Source organism: Peromyscus maniculatus, chromosome 3 (genome assembly GCF_049852395.1).
Source record: "Peromyscus maniculatus bairdii isolate BWxNUB_F1_BW_parent chromosome 3, HU_Pman_BW_mat_3.1, whole genome shotgun sequence".
In the NCBI taxonomy this organism is placed as follows: Eukaryota; Metazoa; Chordata; class Mammalia; order Rodentia; family Cricetidae; genus Peromyscus; species Peromyscus maniculatus.
This window is the reverse complement of record NC_134854.1, coordinates 55,057,473-55,079,968: the sequence shown is the minus strand read 5'-3', so window position 1 is coordinate 55,079,968 and position 22,496 is coordinate 55,057,473. Positions and strand designations below refer to the sequence as shown.

The 22,496-nt window shown below is 40.0% G+C and overlaps 1 long non-coding RNA gene across 1 annotated transcript in view; it reads left to right on the top strand.

Moving 5' to 3' along the window:
* Positions 1-1,277: 1,277 nt before the first annotated feature.
* The window catches only part of LOC143272150 (uncharacterized), a 71,669-nt gene continuing 50,450 nt past the window's right edge, over positions 1,278-22,496 (top strand). The window contains exons 1-2 of the long non-coding RNA XR_013049591.1: positions 1,278-1,602; positions 16,997-17,094. This is a non-coding gene — a long non-coding RNA (uncharacterized LOC143272150). The remainder of the gene's footprint in view (positions 1,603-16,996; positions 17,095-22,496) is intronic.

Below are 22,496 nucleotides of genomic sequence, written 5' to 3'. Positions count from 1 at the left end.
GGCATTATGATAAGCAAATATATGGTGGAGAAATGGGAGAGAAAGAGAAGCAGATCAGATCATGTGCTGTGGGAAGAGGTGGAACCAAAGAAGCAAAGGTGGAAAGAGCAGCTCATGTGGGTGACCTGCTTGTCCTGGCCCAGGCTGCTGCCAAGGGCCATGTCTGGGTCCAAAATTCTACCCCAGCCAGGGTCTGTGCTGACAACCATGGCCCCTGTTGCCACCGAAGACCACACAGATACCCAGGGTCTGGTTCACTACCTGTAACAATGTTGTCCTAGGGCTATGCTGCCCCAGGGGCCATGCCAATCTGAGTGGCCTGTTCTGCCACCTGGTGCCATGGTGACATCTGGGCCTGAGCAGAAGCTGAGGGCCATGTCTGGGTCCATGGCCCTGCTCCAGCCAGGGTCTATGCTGATGTCCATTACTCCTGTTACCACTGAAGGTCATGAAGATGCTTGGGGTATGGCCCAATGCTTCACCTGTGCCATACTGATCTGAGTGGCCTATGCTAACACCTGGGGCCATGGTGATGTCCAAGCTGGCCTGCTATTAAGGGCCATGTCTGGGTCCATGGTCCTGCTGCACCTGGGGTCTGGGTTGATGTCCATGGCCCATGTTGCCGTCAAAGGCCACATGGATGCCTGAGGTCTGAGGTACCACCAGTGGCCACATTGGTGTGCAAGGGCCATACGGCCACTGGGGCCATGCCGATTTGAGTGGCCAACATCCAGGCCTGAGCTGCTGCTAAGGGCAACGTCTAGGTCTGTGGTCCTATAGCAGCCAGGGTCTGTGGTGATGTCCATGGCTTCAGGTACCACTGAGCAGAGGCCTGGGGTGTGGACAGCCACCTGTGTTCATGTTGGTGTCTGAGAGCCATGCTGCCACTTGGGCCATACTGATTTTGGTGGCTTATGCTGCCACCAGGGCCATGGTGATGTCCAGATCTGACCTTCTGCCAAGGTCCATGTCTAGGTCCACAGTACTTCTGTAACGGGGTCTGTGTTGATGTCCATGGCTCATGTTACCATAGAGTGCCACAGGAACTATGCCTGTTGAAGTCTGAGAGCTGTGCTGAGCCAGCACCACCCTTCACCAGCCCTGAGAGAGCTGGCCCTGCCCCTCACTGGCCATTGCAGCAGAAGAGCTCAGCCCACCCCTCACCACGGTCATGGGCATGGGAGAGCTGGTCCTGATTGTGTGGGCATAGAAGAGCTGGTTCCACCCCTCAAACGAGGCGGGCAGTCCCAGTGGTTCAGACTGACCCAATCACCTACCTCCCAGATCCACATCTAGGGCTCTGGCCCACCCTAACATCTACCCCATCTATGACATGCTGGAGTGTGTGAAGGGTCCTGCACAGCCATAGCCACAGGATCTCCATGACTTGGGGCAACAGCAGGACATCTGAGAGGAGTTTAGATGAGGATCCAGTGATGATGGGGTATCAGAAGCCAGGGGCCTTGAACCAGACCAACCACTCATTGAAATGAACATTTCCAAGTAAAGCTAAGTGGACAGAAGTGTATACTGCGTGACATACTGTGGCTCCCAATGTCCCCAAGACAAATGAAGAGGAGGTGGGAAAGATGGAGGAATGAAGTGGGTTTTTTGTTTGTTTGTTTTGTTTTTAAGTTTTCTTTTACAGAGGATGCTACAGGGATGAGGGGTGGGTAGGGAAGGATTGGTAAATGAGCAGGATTGGGGTGCATGACGTGAAATTCCCAAAGAATCAATAAAAATTATGCTAAAAATATGCAGGCAATGTTAAAATAATAAATTAACTCCATGTATTAGTATTAGAGACACATAACTAATAGACACCCAGAGAAACAAAAGGTGTGTGTGTGTGTGTGTGTGTGTGTGTGTGTGTGTGTGTGTGTTGAAGCCTGGGGCCCCAGTACTATTTGAGGAGATGGCAAAGACTTTAGGAGGTGAGTTTAATGTGAGATTTTCTCTGGTGACGTGGTTTTGAAGGCAACAGTGGCCATGGTACCTTCCTCTCTCTGCTTTTGTCCAACTGGGGGTGACTATTTTCTCTTCCACACCCTCTCATCACTGTGAAGTTCAGCACTGCCTTAGGCCCAAAATAACAGAGTCAGCTTACCAAACTTCTGATATCTCCAGCCAAAGATTTTCCTCTCATTAACTTGTGGTTGTAGTCAGGCAATCAGACATTTATTCACGTATAGTCAGCCCAACTTTAAAGTGAAATTTTCAAGAACTTTCTAGAGAGACTTCAGAATCCCCAGAACGAGTTGGTTTTCTCAGAATGTGGGATGCTTTGGTTGAAATATTCCCTCTTTCTAGGTTAAAGCACAACAGGCCTGCCTTCTCTGTGCCCCCTTTTACCACAGTGTCCTTTCAGTTCAGTAACTCCTAGTTTATCAGGAGGGCCCTTGAAAGAAGGATTTGAAAATTAGGCATTAGGCAGACTGAGGGGCGTTGCTTGAATCTCAGATGGTACACAATATATCACCACAGAGGTATACAGAACAGGAAGTCGTAATGATGAGGGTAGAGAGCTAAGGGAGCAGAAGCAGAGGTGGTTCAGTGACTCAAGGTGCTTGCAGCCAACCCTCACAGTCTGAGTTCGAACTCCGGGGCCCACATTGTGGAAGGAGAGAACGGACTCCACAAGTTTTTCTCTGACCTACACACACACACACACACACACACACACACACACACACACACACACACACACACGCACGCACTAATTAAAAAAAAAACCTCTTCAAATTCATTAAACTACCTGGAACACCTGTTTAAAATGAAGATGCTGGTGGTTAGGGGTGTGGCTCAGTGGTGGGAAGATGGAGACAAGGAGAGAGGGAGAGAGGGAGGGAGGGGGAGACAGACAGAGAGAGACAGAGACAGAGAGACAAAGACAGAAACAAGACATGAACATGTTCCCTGGAGTTCAACCTAGCAAACAATACCCGTCAAGGTAAAACTAGGGGTAGAAGTTGCGTAAATCAACTTTTTACACAATAATGTCTTGTGAGTTACCAGTTCAGATTTTACTGATCACACATTTAGACATAGGGGAAGGGTATATAAAGGGATAAGCAGAATATTAAAACTAAATGACACAATGGTGGCACCAAACCTGCAACTTCGTGATTGATTATCTGGGCAATTTTGTCTCCCTCCAGAATTCTGACTTATCTTCGCCTGAACTCTCCAGCTAACCCATCCTCATGGCTGCTGTAGAGTCCCAACAGGGTCTCCGCTGTCAGTAACCATGTTTTCTTACACACCTTTAGTTCAACATTTGTCTCTCTGAATCCCTTGTCCTTGTGAGTTTGTCAAAATCCTGATAGGGGAGCAAGTCAGCACAGTTGACTTGTTAACTTCAGTAGGACAAGAATAGTTCCTAATTAAACTCTTATGTCTTTGATTTAAAACTCCATTTAATTAAATTATTCACCAGCTACAGGCAGTGGTTGATTACAGGGAAAGTATACCTGGAATCTGTAAGGTACATCCCCCTTCAGGGCCTCATCAACCTCCCTGAAGGCATAGAGCACGTGCCTGCTTGAAGAGAGACTGAAAATCATTACATCATTTGATGCCTTCCTCTTTCTTAAACCATGGGGAAGCTAGCTGACTGAATTCCATGGGGCTCATCATTTCCAACACAACTTGAGAGCCCACAGACCTGCCAGGTATTTTAAGGGCAGGTATAAAGGCTTTGACTCTGGCTTAGTAGGAGTAGCATTATGGCATTACACTCTTATGTGCCTAGTTGGCTGTGAATGGTTGGGCTTTTCCTGTCTCTGATTCTGCTCGCAAGTAACTCCCAAGTAGAAACAAAGAGAGCACTTGGCAGTCTTCTCCTGCCCTTCTCTTTCTGGGAACTTTCAAGGGGACCCTACGTGCCAGAGTCTTCTTCATGTGTACCTGTTAACGTTCATTGCTAGAAGAGTTCAGAGACAGGGAGAGTAGTTAGGATAAAGGCAGCTGATGGTGGATGCCTTCATTTGTATCTCTGCACCCAGATGGCTGCCAGTGTGATCGTGTGGATTTGGTGACTACATGGCTGTCCCTGAAGGGAGGCTTCATGAAGGTGACAACGCAAGACTGAGCTTCCTCATGGCAGTGGAGGCTGGAAGAAGACTGTCACAGTGGGAAGTAGGGATGGTTGGTTGTGATTTTTATAAAATTTATTATTTGTTATTTTCAAGTGTGTGTGTGTGTGTGTGTGTGTGTGTGTGTGTGTGTGTGTGTGTGTGTGTATGAGTGCAGGACACTCAGAAGCCAGGAGGGAGAATCAGATTTCCTGGAGCTGAAGGTGTAGGCAGTTGTGAGCCACTCAAGACTTGTGCTGGGAGCCTGACTTGGGTCCCCCACAAGGATGCTGTACACTGTTAACTTCTGAGCTGTTTCTGTAGCCTGAGATTTTGTTTTCTAACATCTGACTTCTACTGGTTGTTTCTGAGACATTTTTTTTCTTTAAAGCTTGGTTGGATTATCTGCTTGCCAGTTATCTACCAACAATCAAATCAGTTTCCTTTGGGCTTTTGTGCAAACACAACAGAAAGTACATGATTGGCAATTAGCTGTTGCTCGTGGTTCATTTTCAGGATAGAACAGCTTATGCTCTTGAAACAAATAACAGTGATGAAGGAGTTCGGGCATGCCTGCTTTGCTGTGGAGAAAGCACAAGGCTTTTACCTGAATAATCATACTGGAATTTTCTGATCACACTACAGTGGAGAGAAGGGCAATAAACTCCAGAGGCCCTTAGCTGGTTATTGTGATAAAAGCACGGGATGTGTTTTCTATCCCATTCTCAGGCTCTCAAGCGCTTTAGTCTTCCCACAAGATGATTACCTGTAAGTTCACTCTAACACATCAATAAGACCTCCTTTCCTTTTCTTCAGAAAGCAACCTCATTTCCTCCTCACTTAACCCTGAGGACCTGAGGACCTGCGTGTAAGCTAAAGCCTTGCTTGTTTTGTGCATACATGGCTCAGCTGGGATCCGGATACAGCTCCGTTGACAGGATGTTTGCTTAGTGCGCATGAACCCCTGAGGTCCGTACCCAGCACTGAATAGAAGCCACTGTGGTGCTGCTGCCTGCAACCCCAGCACTTGGGAGGTACAGGCGGAGGATCAAAAGTTCAAGGTCATCTTTGGTGAAATAGTGAGTTTGAGGCCAACCCAGGACATATGAAAGACCTTCACATGCACATGCGCGCGAGCACACACACACAAATATATATATAATATATATATATATTAAAAATAAACAATCTAGAAGCCCTGGATTCTTCTCTTGCCTCCATCAGTATTACTTTAAGTGTTCCAAGTAATTCCTAGATGTTACATTATTTTCCTTTAAATGATGTATAGATGGCATTCAAGTTGCTCCATTTTTATGTCTTTCTATCATTTAGGAAGAGCCAATTTATTATTGTAGACAAAGCTCTGAGAAGCAGTAAATTCTAGAAGTTAATCTAATTACAAAGATAAATTACCCACAAAAGTGTGGAAAGCAGTGAGCTAACAGTTATTTTCTCTCTGCATTTTGAGGCAAATCCTAGTTTTCACTGTGTTTCAGGTGAGACGTCTCATTGCTTTACTTGTGGTTCAATAACTAATAGCAAAATCTTGCTAGACTTTAAAAGTGGGTTTGCCAGATTCATATATCTTACCTTTGATTCATACTATAGTCTTAGTCCTTTTCCTTTGATTTTGGAGAAACCAGCTTGCAATGTAAGTTTTACATGCTACTGATATTTGATAATACAAAAAAAAAAAAAAAAGAATCTTTGGTCTTAAAGGATGGTGGGAAAGATCATAGGGAATATTGCTGCAAGGTGCTCTTCTTTCTAGATGTCATACTCAGAAGGCAAAAAATACCTGATTGCTTCCCAGGCACTTCCAATTTATTGATGCAGGTTTCAATCTTCATTAGAGTTCATTGCATTCCAACAATTCTAGTATCCCAACAAATATTTCTATCCCAGGTAAGGCATGCCACCACTAAACATTCCTCTATGTAGGAGGAAATAGTAGCTGGCCTACTACTAATGTATCCTTCAGGATCAGTTATGTGACTAGCAAAGCAATAGACCCACCTGAGATCCTTTGAGTTTGACCCATCCTCTTAGCAGAAACTGAAGAAGATCATGAGAATCCCTATTTTGTCGTTGCTCAAAGTGGGGCTTCAGTAATTTCAACTAAAGATAAAGTTATCATTTGGATTTTGCAAGTAGACTCAGCTATATGATGACATAACAGCAACAATAAGGATAAGAATCTCAGATATGTTTCCAAACTCTGTGGCTCTTCTGGAGAGTGTTAGGAACCTGGTTTGGGTTTATGCTTGGTTTGTGATCTCCTGAGGAAAAGAGACAAGCATAATATCTCTTCTGTGGTGTAACATCAACTCCCTCAAGGATTATGGAAGGGATGGGATGGTTGGATACAAATTTCCATGAGCAATTCTCTGAAATAAGATGGTTTCCTTTGTACTGTCAACCAGAAAAATCCATATCTCGGTTGCTGGGCTCAGTGTGTTGTGTAATCTGCATTGACCATTGCTGGATTTGACCTCTCAACAATTTTCAGAGTAGAGCAATAAAGTCATTTTAACTCAAAAATGTTAGTTTTCAGTCAAATTTAAGGTTCAGTTCTTTGTTTAGGTCACAAATAGATGCCCATAAACTAAAGCCGCTTTGTGTGTAGTGATATCTACTAAGGAGTGGGTAATAAATGAAGAACAAAGGGAAATCAAGACCGGAGCTTTGATTTATTGTTCTCTTACCATTGTCTCCAGCTTAGAACTCTCTTAACCACTGATATGGTGGTACAATGAGGGCATAGAAATGACTTCTTTTTGTTGTTTTGCTTTTTGTTTTTTCAAGACAATGTTTCTCTGTGTAGCCTTGGCTGTCCTGGAACTTACTCTGTAGACCAGGCTGGCCTTGAACTCATAGAGATCTGCCTGGCTCTGTCTCCTGAGTGCTGAGATTAAAGGCATGGGCCACCACCTTCGGGTCTAGGAATAACGTATCTCCAATTATTTTTGTTTGATATTCGGCACTTGGCTCTTCTCTCTCCACCCTGATATGTTCAGGATACGACAGTATTTAAATTTTCTTGTGTCTTCTCTTCTCTTTTGAAAGAACCTTGTCTCATGAATATCTTGTAGCTTCTTGATGGTGTCTTCAATAAACAAGTTTTTTTTTTTTTTTTTTTTTTTAGTCCTCATGAAACCAACTCTCTATATTCTATAAGTGTGATCCTGGAGAGTTCCTTGGGAAGTTTCATTATCTAGTCTTTCTAAACACATTGCTGTGTGTTTGACCAATGCTGCACATTCCCAGCTCAGCAGTCCTAGAAATGTTTACTGGCAACTTCTCCTCAAAGCTCCAGAAGTGCATTTTGCTTTAAGTACCACAAAAATCTAACATTTACCAAGGATGACAGTGCAACTCTTGACATACACAACTGTTGACAACAAACCTGTATACAGAAGTTCTTTGTCTCTTTTTCACTCATATCTGGTGAACAACATTTTGTTGCTCATTAGAAAGATATTGCTTCCCTGCAGAAGAACCCAGTATGCTATTATCTCTCATTCTAGCAACAAGATGGCAAGCCACAGGGAATGAGATGTGATTCATAAATCAGTCATGGAAATCAAATTATTCTTTGCCAGTGATTTGTTTAAACAGGGCTTCTTAAACTTTTGCTGCTTGAATCCTCTTTCACATAAGAAGGTTTTACATTATTCCAGGGGTATTGGCATATAGAATAATTACACAAATAAAGGATTTCTTGATAATAAACCATAAAAAATGTGTTAGTACAATTCTTTTATACATACACATATATAATTTTATCCTTTATTACAGATGGAAGCAAATTTCCATACTAATGGAATATGTCTATTATTTTGCATAGGAATTATATCTTTTCTGAATATCTTATACTTCAGGACATAGAGCATCTTCACCATTTTTCATAGTTGATATGTATTTTGACTTTGTAATAGTCAGTGCTTAGAACACTGTTTTGCATAAATACACAGTACAAAATGGCAGAGGTATTGTTAGGATCATTTCAGAAATTTTTGGAAATTCTGTCCTAATCTCAAGCCAAAATTCATTAATTGTTAAATGTGTGTGTGTGTGTGTGTGTGTGTGTGTGTGTGTGTGTGTGTGTGTGAAACTGAGACTAGTAAGTCAAACATCAATGGTTAAATTTAAACATTCTAGCAAAGTACAATCAAAAGGCACACTGATTTGATGTTTAGATGTTAAAAATGACTTCAGAACCGTTGCATTTCTTTAAGAGCTGAAAACCATCACATATACGGTAAAAACACTGCAACTTATATCGTGAAACAGTCTTCAATTTGAACCGAAGTGTTTCAGGTGGAGTTCATGGGCAAGGAGTACTGTGATTGCAATCGCAGTGTGAAGCATACGTGTGCATTAAAAACCAACTCTGCATGATGCAGCATGGGTGACTGCTGCCAGAAACACCTTAGATTCATTACACATTTTATTTTCAGTTGATTTGCAGTAATCATGTATTCAGAAACCTTTTACTATGTCCTTTTTTAAACTCCCACATTCAGTAGTTTGACTCCCTATAGAGTCATGACCTACATTTTAAGAATCTGTGGTCTACAGAGAAATGTGATTAATTTTCACTAATATCATAGGGAAAATTAAGGCTTCTGTGGGTTATTTTTCTTCCTTGGAAAGAGAGTGTAAACACATCTATTTTCCCCACTTCTCCCTTGGCTACTGAAGATGTGACTTGTGGAATCACTGTGGTTATCTGTGACAATGAGAGGCAATGGGTAATTTCAGCGTGATCCACCAAAGCCTAACAATGATGAGCAACCAAATTATCTAAGTTACCCTTTTATTTGAGAAAATATCATTCACCAAGATCCTTGTAAGGGTTTATTTATTTTAAATAGAATGGAGTTTAAATACATTAAATCTAACTCTCATTGGTAAAAAACTATATCAGGGCTTACTCAAATAGCAAAGGCCCTCGTCTTTGCTTAACTTTCTGAACTTGGTTTTACATGTAGCCTATACCTCACCCAGGGAATGAAATTTGGCCTTGTGTCTTGTTGGGGAAGCAAAGAATAACTTTTGGCTTGAGCTTGCCAAGAATGGTAAAGACAGACTGGCTTTCTTAAGCCCTAATTAGTCTCACCTGGTTCATAACTATCAAGCAAAAGAGTCTAATTGATTTTTAATCACCCAGTGTTGTAGCAATTACCATAAAATTATGACAGTGCTAATACAATGTAGCCTCACCAAAATGCAAAAATGTACTCTCTGGTTGAGCTAGTTTTGAAGTTTCTATAACATTTGAATGCACTGTGGGGAAGAGGTCAACGCAGACGAGCATACTATTGTTTTTTCAAACTCATCAGTCTGTTCCTGTAGTGTCAGGACACTTTCAGCCCTGGAGATAACAATTCCCAGATAATGTTCCTCAAAAAGTCAATAATTTTCTTGGCCAACTTACTGGATGAACAGTGAGTTCTTTCTAGAAAAGACCATACCCTGGGTGTTGCTGGCTTATGAGGTTCTTCAATACCCTTCTACTATATACCATACATACATACCATACATATGTATGGTATGTATGTATGTATGTATGTATGTATGGTATGTATGTATATATATAGTGTAATGTATAAATATATAGTAAAGTGTGTATATATGTGGAAATGCTATTGATCATCTATCTATCTATCTATCTATCTATCTATCTATCTATCTATCTGTCTGTCTATCTTTCTTTCTTTCTTTCTATCTATCCTTTGTCTATGTGTATTCTTGACTATCTTTGCCAAGACCTAAGGTTCTTATACTTATATAATCAATGGAGTAAGTAACAAATCTTGGTAAACTACAGACTGATTGGTTTTGCCTTCCTGCTGCTAAGTCAGATTCATGACATGCTTGGTGGTTAGCTTGATGAATTAGTTTCAGATTTTAGCTTCTTTTTGTTCCCTGAGGATTCCCTGAGGACAAATGTCTCATGAACTTGAAAATATGTGCCTTTGTGACTTGATTTCTCTCACACTTCTCTTGTGGGGAAGGAAGGCTGATAGATATAGTAATGCAGGGAGCCTATGAACCAGACCAGTCTACCTTGACAATCACAACAGAGATGATGTAAGTTGCTGCTGTGTGGTTGCTGCTGAGAAGAGATACATTGATATGCTACTGAAGACTCTTCAGAACTTTATTGGTACCCTATCTCCTGTGCCAAAGCCTTAGCCTCTCATTGAAAGCTCTCTATAGTCAATGGTCTTGTGTTCTTACAATTCTGTCTCTACAAAAATCTGTCTCTGGTTTCTATTCATCTTCCCTGGGTGTGTAATTCCTTTCCACTTACAAGCATTGAACATTTTCTTCCTCAGGCTCTGAAAGCCTTTTGCAAAAAATAAAAATAAAAAAATAAAGGAACTATAGTCATAAGACAATGTTTTATGCTTTCTCCAATCAACATCTTGATCCTCATAAGAGAAGGTCATGTGACAACAGTTTCCATTGAATATCTGTTGACCTCTGTCTTTGTTAGCTGGAGGCAGTGAAGTATGAGGCTAATCTACTTTAGAGTAAATTCTATGAAGACAAATCTAGTAACTTTTCTTAATAACTTGGGGATATAAATGGCCCATTATTCAAAGATTTAGCTGTAAGTCTAAGATAAAAGCCAAAGCCTCTCAATGACCTGGAAGATTTATTTGACCGAAGTCATTTTCTGTGCTTGTCTACCAAGTGTCAGATGCTGCGCAGTGCTCAGGCTCACACACAAGATCTTGCATTCATTAGCCTTCCATTTAACAAAGGAATATAGGAAGAAGGCAAACAAGAGTGAATTCATGTCCATGTTGACAAGGCAGAGTTAAAATGGGATATGTTGTATGAATGAGTGATCCGTCTGGTAGGAGTGAGGCAAGCTATCAAGAAAAGTGCAGAGCTACTGTTGACATTCAGTTGTTATGCTTAGACAGTTGAGGACCAGAGCTAGGTTCTGAATGTAGAGTGCAGTTCAGAACTCTGGTGAGCCAAGCTGAAACTGCCATATCTGTGGTGTGGATGAACACTCAGTTTTTAGCATGTTGTGTCATGGCTACCTTTCATATTCCAAAACAAGAGTCAGTAGGTAAGGAAGAAACTAGGATTTGCAAGCCTAACATCCTTACTATATGATTGTTTCTTGATATGTACACAGCATCTCCTATAAGATGGAAGAAACATTGTGGAATGGGATGAGGATTCATTAAACATCTGATAATCTCCCAAAATAGAAGTTATCTTTATTTTTCAGTCAATTAGAAGGTCGTTTGTATTCTTGCTGTCTATCAGGCCCTCCCATCACCATTGTCCTTCTATTTACGGATGCTTCATACTGATCAGAAGCACTTACTTAAACTTGATATCAATGGAGCTGGAAGGATGACTCAGCAGTTAAGAATACTGGATGCTTTTCCAAAGGACCTAGGCTTAAATTCCAGCACCTACCCTATGCTAACTCACAATCATCTTCAACTACAGCTATAGGGGATATGACACCTCTTTGGGCCTCTGTAGGCACCAGGCACACATGTGGTGCACAGACATAAATGTAGGGAAGACAGCAACAGACATAAAACAACAACAAAGTCCCCTGTTACTAGATGGTAAGCCTGGAAACATGCCTGCTGGGTATGGAATGCTTCCCCTTATGGTATTTATAGATTTCGGTGATACAATCATAAGTTTTGATCATTCCACAGCAGATTTTAGGTCCTCACTAATAGAGTACCACTGTTTCTAGGGCCAAAATTTTATGGCAAGGCAGGTTTCTTTAGAAACACCATTTCCTTGAACATTTGTTTCCTGCTGTAAGCCTGGCCCCTGTGAAACATTTTCAAATGTTTTGCCTTTCTAATTGTTCCAGTTTACAAAATGTTTGTCAAATATTGATTCTCTTTCACAATGGGCCTTGCAAGCAGCTGACAGTTATTTTCTTTCCCAACTTTGATTCATGCAGCTCCTGCCACTGCCAAAACCCTCCTTTGTGTATAAATCCATCACTGACCTCAGCTCAGTGCTGGGATCAGGGTTTGTTTGTGCCTGCAGCTGGGGAACCACATATCCTTTTCCAGATATTCTAAATTGTGCCGCTACAGAGCTTTTCATCTGTGTTCTCAATGCCTTGTACCAGTGTTCTGATCGGAGCAACACAACTGCCTGTTGTGGACGATATAATTATGCTCATTCTTTTATACAGAAGCAAAGGAAGGGAAGGAATGTGTCCAGGCTCGTGTAGTGATTCTCAGCTCTCCACCCTCAAGCCAAAGCATATGGTGCTTGTCTTTCTATCAAATATGCAATTATGCTCTGATTTTTTTCTGATCACAGTTGCCTTTCTCTTATGATTTATGCAATTCCAACTTTCCTTAATGATTTTCCTGTCTATCTGCACCCGTCACCCCCGCCCCCCAGCTTTGGATGTTTTCTTTTGACAGAGCCCCTGCAATGCGTTGTTTATGCCCATCAACACACTTTTTGTTATTAGATCCTGTGTACAGATTCCTAGATGCATCCAAGTAGCCACAGGTGTCCACTTAGAAGCAGCAGACACATCTGAGCCTGGCACTCCATCATTGCTGAGAGTTTCCAGCATCACCAGACTGGCTGGATGCAGCGCTGTCTCTGCTCTGTTTTCTCTGGCATTCTTGGTTTTTGACTCTTGGCTTTCATTTGTGTTCTGTGAGTTTGTTCCTCCATTCTTTCTCCTCTTAATTCCATAATAGTTAGGACCAGGATTCCTTGAAATAGTCTTGCACATTCAATATTCTCTAGATTTTTTTTTTACGTCGAATGTTCATCTCAACCACATATAGAAATATTTCCTGGATATCAGATTCGTCTTTATTACAACTGAAGGTTCATTTTCCTGTAAGTAACAGTTATTATTGCCAACCTCCATGCTTATTGTGGTAAAATACACACATTTAACCTTCCATATTAACCATTTAAAGTGTGTAGCTCTCTGATTTTAAGCACATTCACAATACTGCCAACTATCTCCTTGTCTCCTTTCATTTGAAAACCTGAAGCTCTTTACCCACTGAATGACAAGTTCACATTCTCCTCCCTCAAGTCCCAGACACTCTCCTTGCTGTACCCATTACTTCGGTTGTCCCCAGTACAATATAGAGGTGGAATCAGGCAGTCTTTGTCTTTTAGTGAGTGTCCATTTCGCTCACCATAATATCATTAAGGTTTTTTTCCTTGCTTTAGTATGTGATGAAATTTTCTTTACATTAGGCCTTAATATTCCACCTTATGAATAGGCCACTGTTCTAGTGTTCTATTGCTGTGAAGATACACCATGGCCAAGGTAGCTTATAAAGAAAGTTGTTTAACTGAGGACTTAATTACAATTTCAGAGGGTTAACCTATAATCATCGTTGTGGGGAATGTGGTGGCATGCAGGGAGGCATGGTTCTGGAAAAGTGGCTGAGAGCTTTTTATCCTGATCTGCAAGCAGCAGGCAGAGGAAGAGAGACATTGGGCCTGGTGTGGACTTTTAAAACCCCAAAGTCCACTCCCAATGACATATCTCCTCCAACAAGGCCACACCCCCTAATCATTTCTAAACAGTTCCACTAATTATTGACCAAGCATTTAAACATATGAGCCTATGGAGGACATCCTCATCTAAACCACCAAAGCCACATTTACATATTAATTCACTCATGGAATATACAAATATTGCTATCATATTTTAACTGTCATGAATAATTCTTATATGAGTATGGGCCTACAAATACATCTTCAAGACTCAACTTTTGGGCTGGCAAAATGGCTCAGTGGATATATGCATCCACTGTCAAGTTCAGTCAGTGGGATCTAGATGTTGAAAGTATGTGTGGTCATTCCTGACTTAAACTATGTGCATGAGAAACATAACCTGATCTTTTCTCTCCAAGCAGCAGTAGTTTATTCAATACCAACCCAGAAGCCCTTCTTGTGACCTGATGGCTGGAAGTTGTATAGAAACAGAAGCAAAATCCACTATCATTTTCATGAGATCAACTGTCCTTTGACCTCCACACACATATGTGACATGTGGAAACACACACACACACACCACACACACACCACACACCACACACACACACACACACACACACACACACACACACACACACACACTCAGGCACACAAATAAAATAAGTAAAATGTAATAGAAATTTAAAAGATGATGCTTTTGATTGTTTTGTGTATAGACCCATTCTTGAATTTCAAGAGAATAGAATTCAAAAGAGAGAAAGAAAGAGACAGAGAAAAAAGAATGGAAGACTTTGCCTTGATCGGTTTTTCTGTGACATACTCCCAAAACTCGTGGCTAAAGAAAATTAGTACTGCAATGAAAGAAAATTCTAGCATCATTTGGATGTAACTCCACTGAATTCATTCTAGAAGTTAGAGAAAATATAAAATATAGGAAATATTTCTTACACAGTTTCAATTAGTATGGTCTTTCAATTTAGAAATATATTCTATAGGAAGAATATTGAATTGAAACTCAAGGTGATTTTTAAATTTAATACATATTTTTTCTATTAGCTTTGTTCTGCCATTCTTTTCCTAACCTCTCAATCCTCTGTCTATACTAGTTATCATAATAAAATATGGAAGTTAGTCCATCAGTGACTTGAAATTTTCTTTCTCTGGATCAGCTAGTACTCTTTGTTGACATCCATACCCCACAGCTATTGATATGAACAGATTTTTAACTCTTTGGGAGCCCACCACCCAGCACCCAAATAAATACAGGGAAGCTTATTCTTACTCATGAATACCTTGCCTTAGCTTGGCTTGTCTCTAGCCAGCTTTTCTTAAATTATTCCATCTACCTTTTGCTTCTGGGCTTCTACATTTCTCTATTATACACACCTTTCCTTACTTCTTACTCCATGTCTGACTGTGTGGCTAGGTGGCTGGCCCCTGGCTTCCTCCTCTCCTTCTTTTGATACTAGATCTCTTCTCCTATTTATCCTCTCTGCCTGGCAGCCCTGCCCATTTCTCTCTCCCACCTAGCTATTCGGCTCTCTATTAGACCAATTAGGTGTTTTAGACAGGCAAAGTAACACAGCTTTACAGAGTTAAACAAATGCAACACATTCTTGCATCGTTAAACAAATATTCCACAGCATAAACAAATGTAACACATCTTAAAATAGTGTTCCACAACAGCCCACCATCTGTTCATTACTTTTTTGTCTTTCCCTAAAATGTTCTGTCTCCCACTGCTTTGCCTCTCATCAAGACTTTCTGATGTATGAAGAGGCATCCTCTCATCTTCTAGGATCCAGTCTATGTTAACATATCCTCTACAGCAATCTTCATGGTGTGCTTCTCTGTCAAAACAATTCATTGATTTTTATTTGTTTGTTTGTTTTCCCTTTTTGCTAAACAATATGAAAATAAGGTTAAGACCAACTTCTACAAGGAATCACACACTGCATGATGGAACCTTTTGGAGTCCACTCCCTATTGGGGGGATACCTTGCACAGTCTTGATGCAGGGGGAGGGGCTTGGACCTGTCTCAACTGAATGTACCAGGCTCTGCTGACTCCCCATGGGAGGCCTTACCTTGTCTGAGGAGGGAATGGGGGTAGGTTGGGGGAAGGGTGGAGGGTAGGAGGAGAGAAAAGAGGGAGATCTGTGGTTGGTATGTAAAATGAATAAAAAAAATTCTTAATTAAAAAAAAAAAGAAGTGAGGAACCACATCCTGGGCCCAGTCCCCACCAAATATTTTAATTGTAAGGGACTATTTTCATCTAAGAGCTCATGGTGAACTTCAGTGAAGAATATAGATAAATATCTTATGTGTCAAAGCTATTGTTTATTGCTTTTAATCTAGAAAGACAACTTTCACTGGAACTTACATGATAACAATGCAGCATAAAATGCCATTGTAGCAAGGCCACATATCATCTTCATTCTAGTTCCTGTTTATTATCTTTTGTTTATAATTAGGCCAACAGCATTGCTGATATCATCAGCATCTACAGCCCATGCAACACTGCTTTAGTGCTTAGTTTAGGAAACTTATCCTCAACAGAGTATTTGTGGAAGGTGAATCTTACCTTTAAAATTTGATTTCATGCACATTTAATCAAACAGTGCCCTGAAATAAATGCATTTGTAAATGTTGAAAAAGTGGCAATTTTCCTCAGTTATGTATACAGCCCATAGTGATTTTGTATATTTCAAAGTACATTAAAAAAAAGAAATAAGATAATCATGGACCTTCCCCAAATAGTATATTATCTTTCTCTTAACATCTTCTCTCTGTTGTCTTTCTATGGAAGAATTTTTCAAAAATATATAAAATATACTGTATTTTATCTATTTCTCAAAGCTATTTGTCAGGCTATTGAATCTAAAAAGAGAGGACAAGATGAATTCATAACAAATGAATTTAATGACATTTCACTATTGAGAAACAGACTTTACACATGTCACTTGATCAATTAAGAATGGATCCAAAGCTTAGATTCTGATGTAATTTCTCTTTTGTAAAACATAAACATCTTTGTATTAGATATTTTGGATTACATTTATTGATGGCATGACATGATTAAACAAAATGATTCTACACTGGAATATATAAGTTGAAGTGTAAATGTTTATAGTCTTCAGAGTATAATGAGTTATATTAGACTTAGCCATTATAATGAATTCTAAAAATCCAGCAAAATATCTAGGGTAATAGAAAGTCAGAATTCATCTTGCTTGGGAATGAAGTTCTTTTATATTTGTAATTTCAACAAATTGTTTGGTTAGCCTGGTGAGGACAAAAGGGGAATGGCATATTTAAGGCTTGTGCTGTAGATTTCAAAGCAAAATTCAAAGGACTTATTAGGGCAAGAATTCAATTATCTCAGAATAATGGCAGTATAATTAATTACATTTTTTTTTGTTTTCAAGGGCTGGCAGTAGACACACCAATGGGTCAGAGTGCTACAAAGGAGTCACAGGAAGATCTAGACAGAATCTACCCACTCACTTAAAGTTTCTGGTATTCTGTAAGTTGGAATTTATGTCTACAGAACATTTCCATTTAACTGTACTCTACTCAGAAAGTTTTAACCTAATGGCTGCAATTTACTTGGCATGTTCTTTATCTCAATTCTCCCATTCCCCATCATTTCTGCCTAGGTATGTATATATAGAAGCTTTCTGTCTTCTAGTCTCCCAACTGCTCTCTTGCTGAGCTCAAACTAGGTAACAACCGCCTATCTGTGATCAAATGCTATGCTTCAAGCCATATAGCATGACAACAGTGAACACGTCAGGCAAGGGGGAGGAAAAGGTGGCTAATTTTAAAGAACAGAAGCTGTGATTTAGACACAAATAGGTTGGTAATAATCCCTCAAAGTTCCTGCCATTTAGAAGAAAGGAAAGCAGACCAAACTCAAGCAGAGTGGTTATGATAGAACAATGCTGTGATTTCAGACTCAGAGTCATAAAGAACCAAATAAGCAACTCTTTAGCATGCCAGTATGGAGGTTGTCCTGTGGGTTGCTGACACCTCCAGAGAGGAATGACCTTTTCCTTTATAGGCAAATGTAGCTGAAACTCGTTTTTTGACTCCTAGCTTGTTCTTCCTACAATTCTTTCCTGCTGAACTCAGAGAGGGGCTATTCATTTTAAATAGCATCCCTCCATTCTCAGTAGTGACTACCATATCTCCAAACCCTCCAATCCATGGTCATTTTATACAGCAGGTCTTCATTCATTTTATAAAAATCTACTAGTTTCCCATGATTTCACTGCCTTTTGATATCCCAGAATTAGTGTTTCTTGGTATAGTGAAGAACTTACAAACACCAAGACAAATACTCAGAATGTCTTTTTTTGAAGGGCAAAGAAGAGGCACATCATGGCCAAGTGAAGTCTCAAGTTGATTTCTAAAAACCAAGAAGGTGAACTTGATTTCATGAGCAGAGATGAAACTTGGGATTGCTATGCCATAAATGAATGAATAAGTAAATAAATATTCATAAGTCAAGCAATGTAACACTTTATAACTAAATTTTCTTCCTGTGGTTCCATATTGTAGATTTATATTAGTGACAAAATAGTACAATCATATTGATAACTATACATGGAAACTATGCTAAAATAAAATATTTAACATTTTGAATTTTCCACTGTGCCTATTACATGTTATTTTCATTTGATTACAGGTTTTATGACATGTGTAATGGCAAAAAGTAGCTCAGTGATAGCTAAAAGACTGTTGATTTCTGGGAGTCAGTATCTGCATGTTGCTTCTCTGTGATTTTAAGATACTGAGGGCCTGGTGAGATGGCTAAGTGGTTAAAGTGCTTGCTGCATAAGCATGAGGGCCGGAGTTCAGATTCTCAAAACTCAGTTAATGCTGGGTAGTTGTGGCGGCCCATTATAATTCTAGTCTTGAAAGGTGGAGAGAGGGCATCCCAAGTGTAAGATGGCTTATGAGAGCAGCCATATTGACGAGCTCTGGGTTTGGATGAGAACCCCTGCCTCATTCAAATAGATGGGAGAATGATGAATGGTGGTTGCTGTGGAATAATCATTTTGTACACTGGAATACATAAGCTGAAGTCTAAATGCTTCAACTTTAGAGAAAGTTTACCAGAGAGTACTTAGCCACATGAGTTTGGGTTTATCTCTAGGCTCTTTTGTACCAGGCTTTTTTTTCAGCCATCAACCAGTTCCCAAATCATGACACGGAGACTTCCTGTGAAGATTCGTCACTTGTATTGGTTTAATAAAAAGCTGATTGGATGGTAGTCAGACAGGAATTATAGACAGGACAATCAAAATAGAATGATGAGAAAAAAGAAGGGTGGAGTCAGGGGAGATGCCAGCCAGCCACCAAGGAAGTAGGGCATGTAGAAAATAAGGCATCAAGCCATGAGCCACATGGCAAAGCATTGAAAAGAAATATGGGTTAATTTAAATGTTAGAGTTAGGTAGCAACAAGCTTGAGCTATCGGCCAATTATTTATAATTTATATTAAGTCTCCAAGTCAGTTATTTGGGAAGTGGCTGCTGGTTATTTGGGAGCAGGTGGTTGGGACAAAAAAACTTTGCTAATAGATGATCCTTGATCTTAGCCTTGGGTCTTCACCTGCATCTTTGTCCATTTATATCCACACACAGGTACCTACATAAATGCAAATATTCACACACACACACACACACACACACACACACACACACACACACACACGAAATAATTAACAAAACATGAGCTAGCAGACAAATACTCCAACTTTACTCTGTTACCCTCAGTGCTGCAATTCTGAAAAAAATATTATTAAAGTTCACTATGGCCAGAAAAATCAGAAGTCATGCCAACTTTTCTTCTTTACAGTCAAATATATCATTTTCATATTCCCATGCTTATGATCAGTGTGTTCATGATTAATTTTTGTGACATTATGGATAGCAGAGGGTCAAATTAACATTTTTACCTCTTTCTTCACAGGGTTGAATATTCCTTTTCCTCTTTGAGCCCATTTAGTTTATTTCTTTACATCTTCTTTACCCCCAATACAGCAGGAATTTAGAATGCTGAATATCTTCAAATATTTTGATGATATATCTTGAAAATAAGAGAACATGTATCAGAAATCTGCTAATGGAGAGCCATACCCTGGTCTGAGAAAAACTCTGGAGAACAACTTGAAATAGTTTTATTTTTCTCAGAACACTAATTACCACCTCAATTCCCAATATAGTATTATAGGTCCTGTATGTTCTAGAGCAAGACTATGATTACAAATTGTCATTAATCAGGTGATTGCAAAATGACAGAGAAGCCTGTATGGGAAGTAGAAAATGGGTATTGAAGAAGAAGATGAGTAAGAACCTATTCTTGCTTATAGGGAAGTTAAAGGTGTTGACAAAAGTGGAGGTGGACAGTTTTTAGAGATCCTGATATGAAAAGAAGGTCTAGGAAGTACACTTGGTGGTGCACACTGGGGTAGAACAGAACACAATGATCAGTCAAGTAGGAGCTCTTCTAGCCTAGTTCTTAAGACAGTACATGTGGAAATAAAGCGGATCTGTGGTAAAGGTAGATTCAAGTTTGTGAGAGAAATCACCTCACTGCTCCTATCACTATAGTACTTTTAGACAATATTCAGCAAATTTCTGTTTCAAGACAGGCCGCAGAATAGCATAGAGGTTTTAAAACCACTATCTGTACACCACTAGAAATTATATTTTCACACACAATTCTAGAAACACCAGTATTGTAAAGTTCTGTAGTAGGGCTACCGTTTTGGCCAGCAGCTGGAGTGTGCTAATTGATTAATTAAGTGGTTAGGTCATCTGATGTCCTTTTAAGTTTAAATTGATGAACAAGTTCAAGTCTACAGCATCCTTGAAGGGTATTGAAGAGTAAGCTTCCAATCCTCAGAAGGTTTTTAGGAACTTTCCATGTCTTTGATTCATTTACTTTCCCCCTACAAGTCTCTGTTTTTCTATCTTTCAAATTTTACTTTTAGGTGAGTTGAATTTTTCTTTGCTTCATATTGTTGTTTATGCTGGATTGTGGAATTAATCTCTTGTATGTACTCTGTGTAAAGAATTACATATCTGAGGTTTACCTAACCAAGTACCTCATCTCATCGGAGCTGTGGTTGTGGTGTGTGTGTGTGTGTGTGTGTGTGTGTGTGTGTGTGTGTGTGTGTGCCAGGTGCATAGTATGCATGTCTACCTACATGTGTTTATGTGTGCATGTGCCTCATATGTGGTACATGTATGTGCCTGCATGCATTTATGTGTGCATATGCCACTTGCATGCAGGTGCCTTCAGATATCAGAGAGTGTTGGATCACCTGTAATAGTAGTTAGAGGCAATTGAAACCCACTTGACATGGGTGCTGTCATGTCTGGCTGGTTCCCCTGCCAAAGTAGTATGCTTTTTAACCTAACCACTAAGCCATCTGTCCAGGCACTTCATGTAGTTTCAGTTGAATAAAATCTTCAGCTTAGGAATTATTTGATTTTAATTTGAATGATGATGAAAATATCACCCTTATAGATAAAGTATAAATAATATCTTTAATTCCAGCCTTGGGAGGCAGAGGCAGGGGGAATCTCTGAGAGTTTGATGCAGGCTTGCCCTACACAATAATCCCAGGCCAGCCAGATCTACATAGTGAGACTGTCTCAAAAAAAAAAAAAAAAAGAAACAACAAACAAATAAATGAACAAACTAAGCAAAACCACACAGCCACGTATTTTGTGAATGTGCTATTGTGTTTTGGATGGGACATGCTTCTCATAGGCTTTGGTGGGTACTTTTCTGGGTTTGAGACCTAGCTGATTCAGAAGGTACTGCTGAATTGTTTTCTAGGACTGGTGTGGCTAATGGGATTATGGTGCCTGTTTGAGTATTGCTTCTTAAAAGAAGATAATCTTTGGAAGGGCAAACACTGAGGTTTATTGCCCCATCCAATCTCATCTGAAATGTCTATCTTTCCTGATCTACCTAGTTGTGAGAAGCTCATGCCATCACCTGTTGCCACCACCGCCATGTTTTTCCTGTCAGGTAGACCATGTCCTTGCAAACTCTGAGCCCAAATGAATCCTTTCTTTCATACATTGCTTATTTCAGGTACTCAGAGAAAAGAAACTGATCTCAGCACCATCCCAGAAAGAGCACCATGGTGTCGGGAGATGCTTGATCCACACATCTGCTGTTACTGCTTTTCCTCAAATGCCGATGATTTTCACTAAAGACTTTTTGTTCTATTTGTCTTGACCTGCCTTTCCATATTGCAGTATCTGCTCTGGCTTTGCTTTATTTGGGAACAACTAAGAGAATGTTAAAGGTGACTGGGAAAGATTTTTTAGTTTCATTGGGGGAAGGAAGTTAATAATGCCTACTTTTATCATCCCCATTTGGCTTTTTCTTTTTACAATTTATTTTTATTTTGAGTGAATGAGTACTATTTTGTTGGCATGTATGTCTATGTACAATGTATGACTGATGCCCACAAAGGTCAGAAGAGGGTGTTGGATTCCCTGTAACTAGAATAAGGAAGGAAGGAAGGGAGCTTTTGTTGTATGATTTGATGATGGATTAATTCTCGAATTTCTGAAAAGTATATGGTTAATTCTAGAATTCTCTAGCACACACTGAAGAATAGTTACATTATGGTGTTTGAGAAATGTTATTCACTGTATAGCTAAGACTAGAAACATTATTACAATTTTGTATTTACTCTACTCTGTAGTAGTGTGGTCTTCCCATTTCCTCATCACATTAGCATTTGGCCCTCTTCCTGGCAGGCAACCTGTGATCAGCTCAGCCTCCTTTGCCTCATAGCCCTTTTCCTGGAGCCTGCAGGACACAGATGCTGTTTTTACAGTGTCATTTCACCTTGATTTTCCTTCTCTGCTTCCTAGGTCAGTTGCTTTCCTT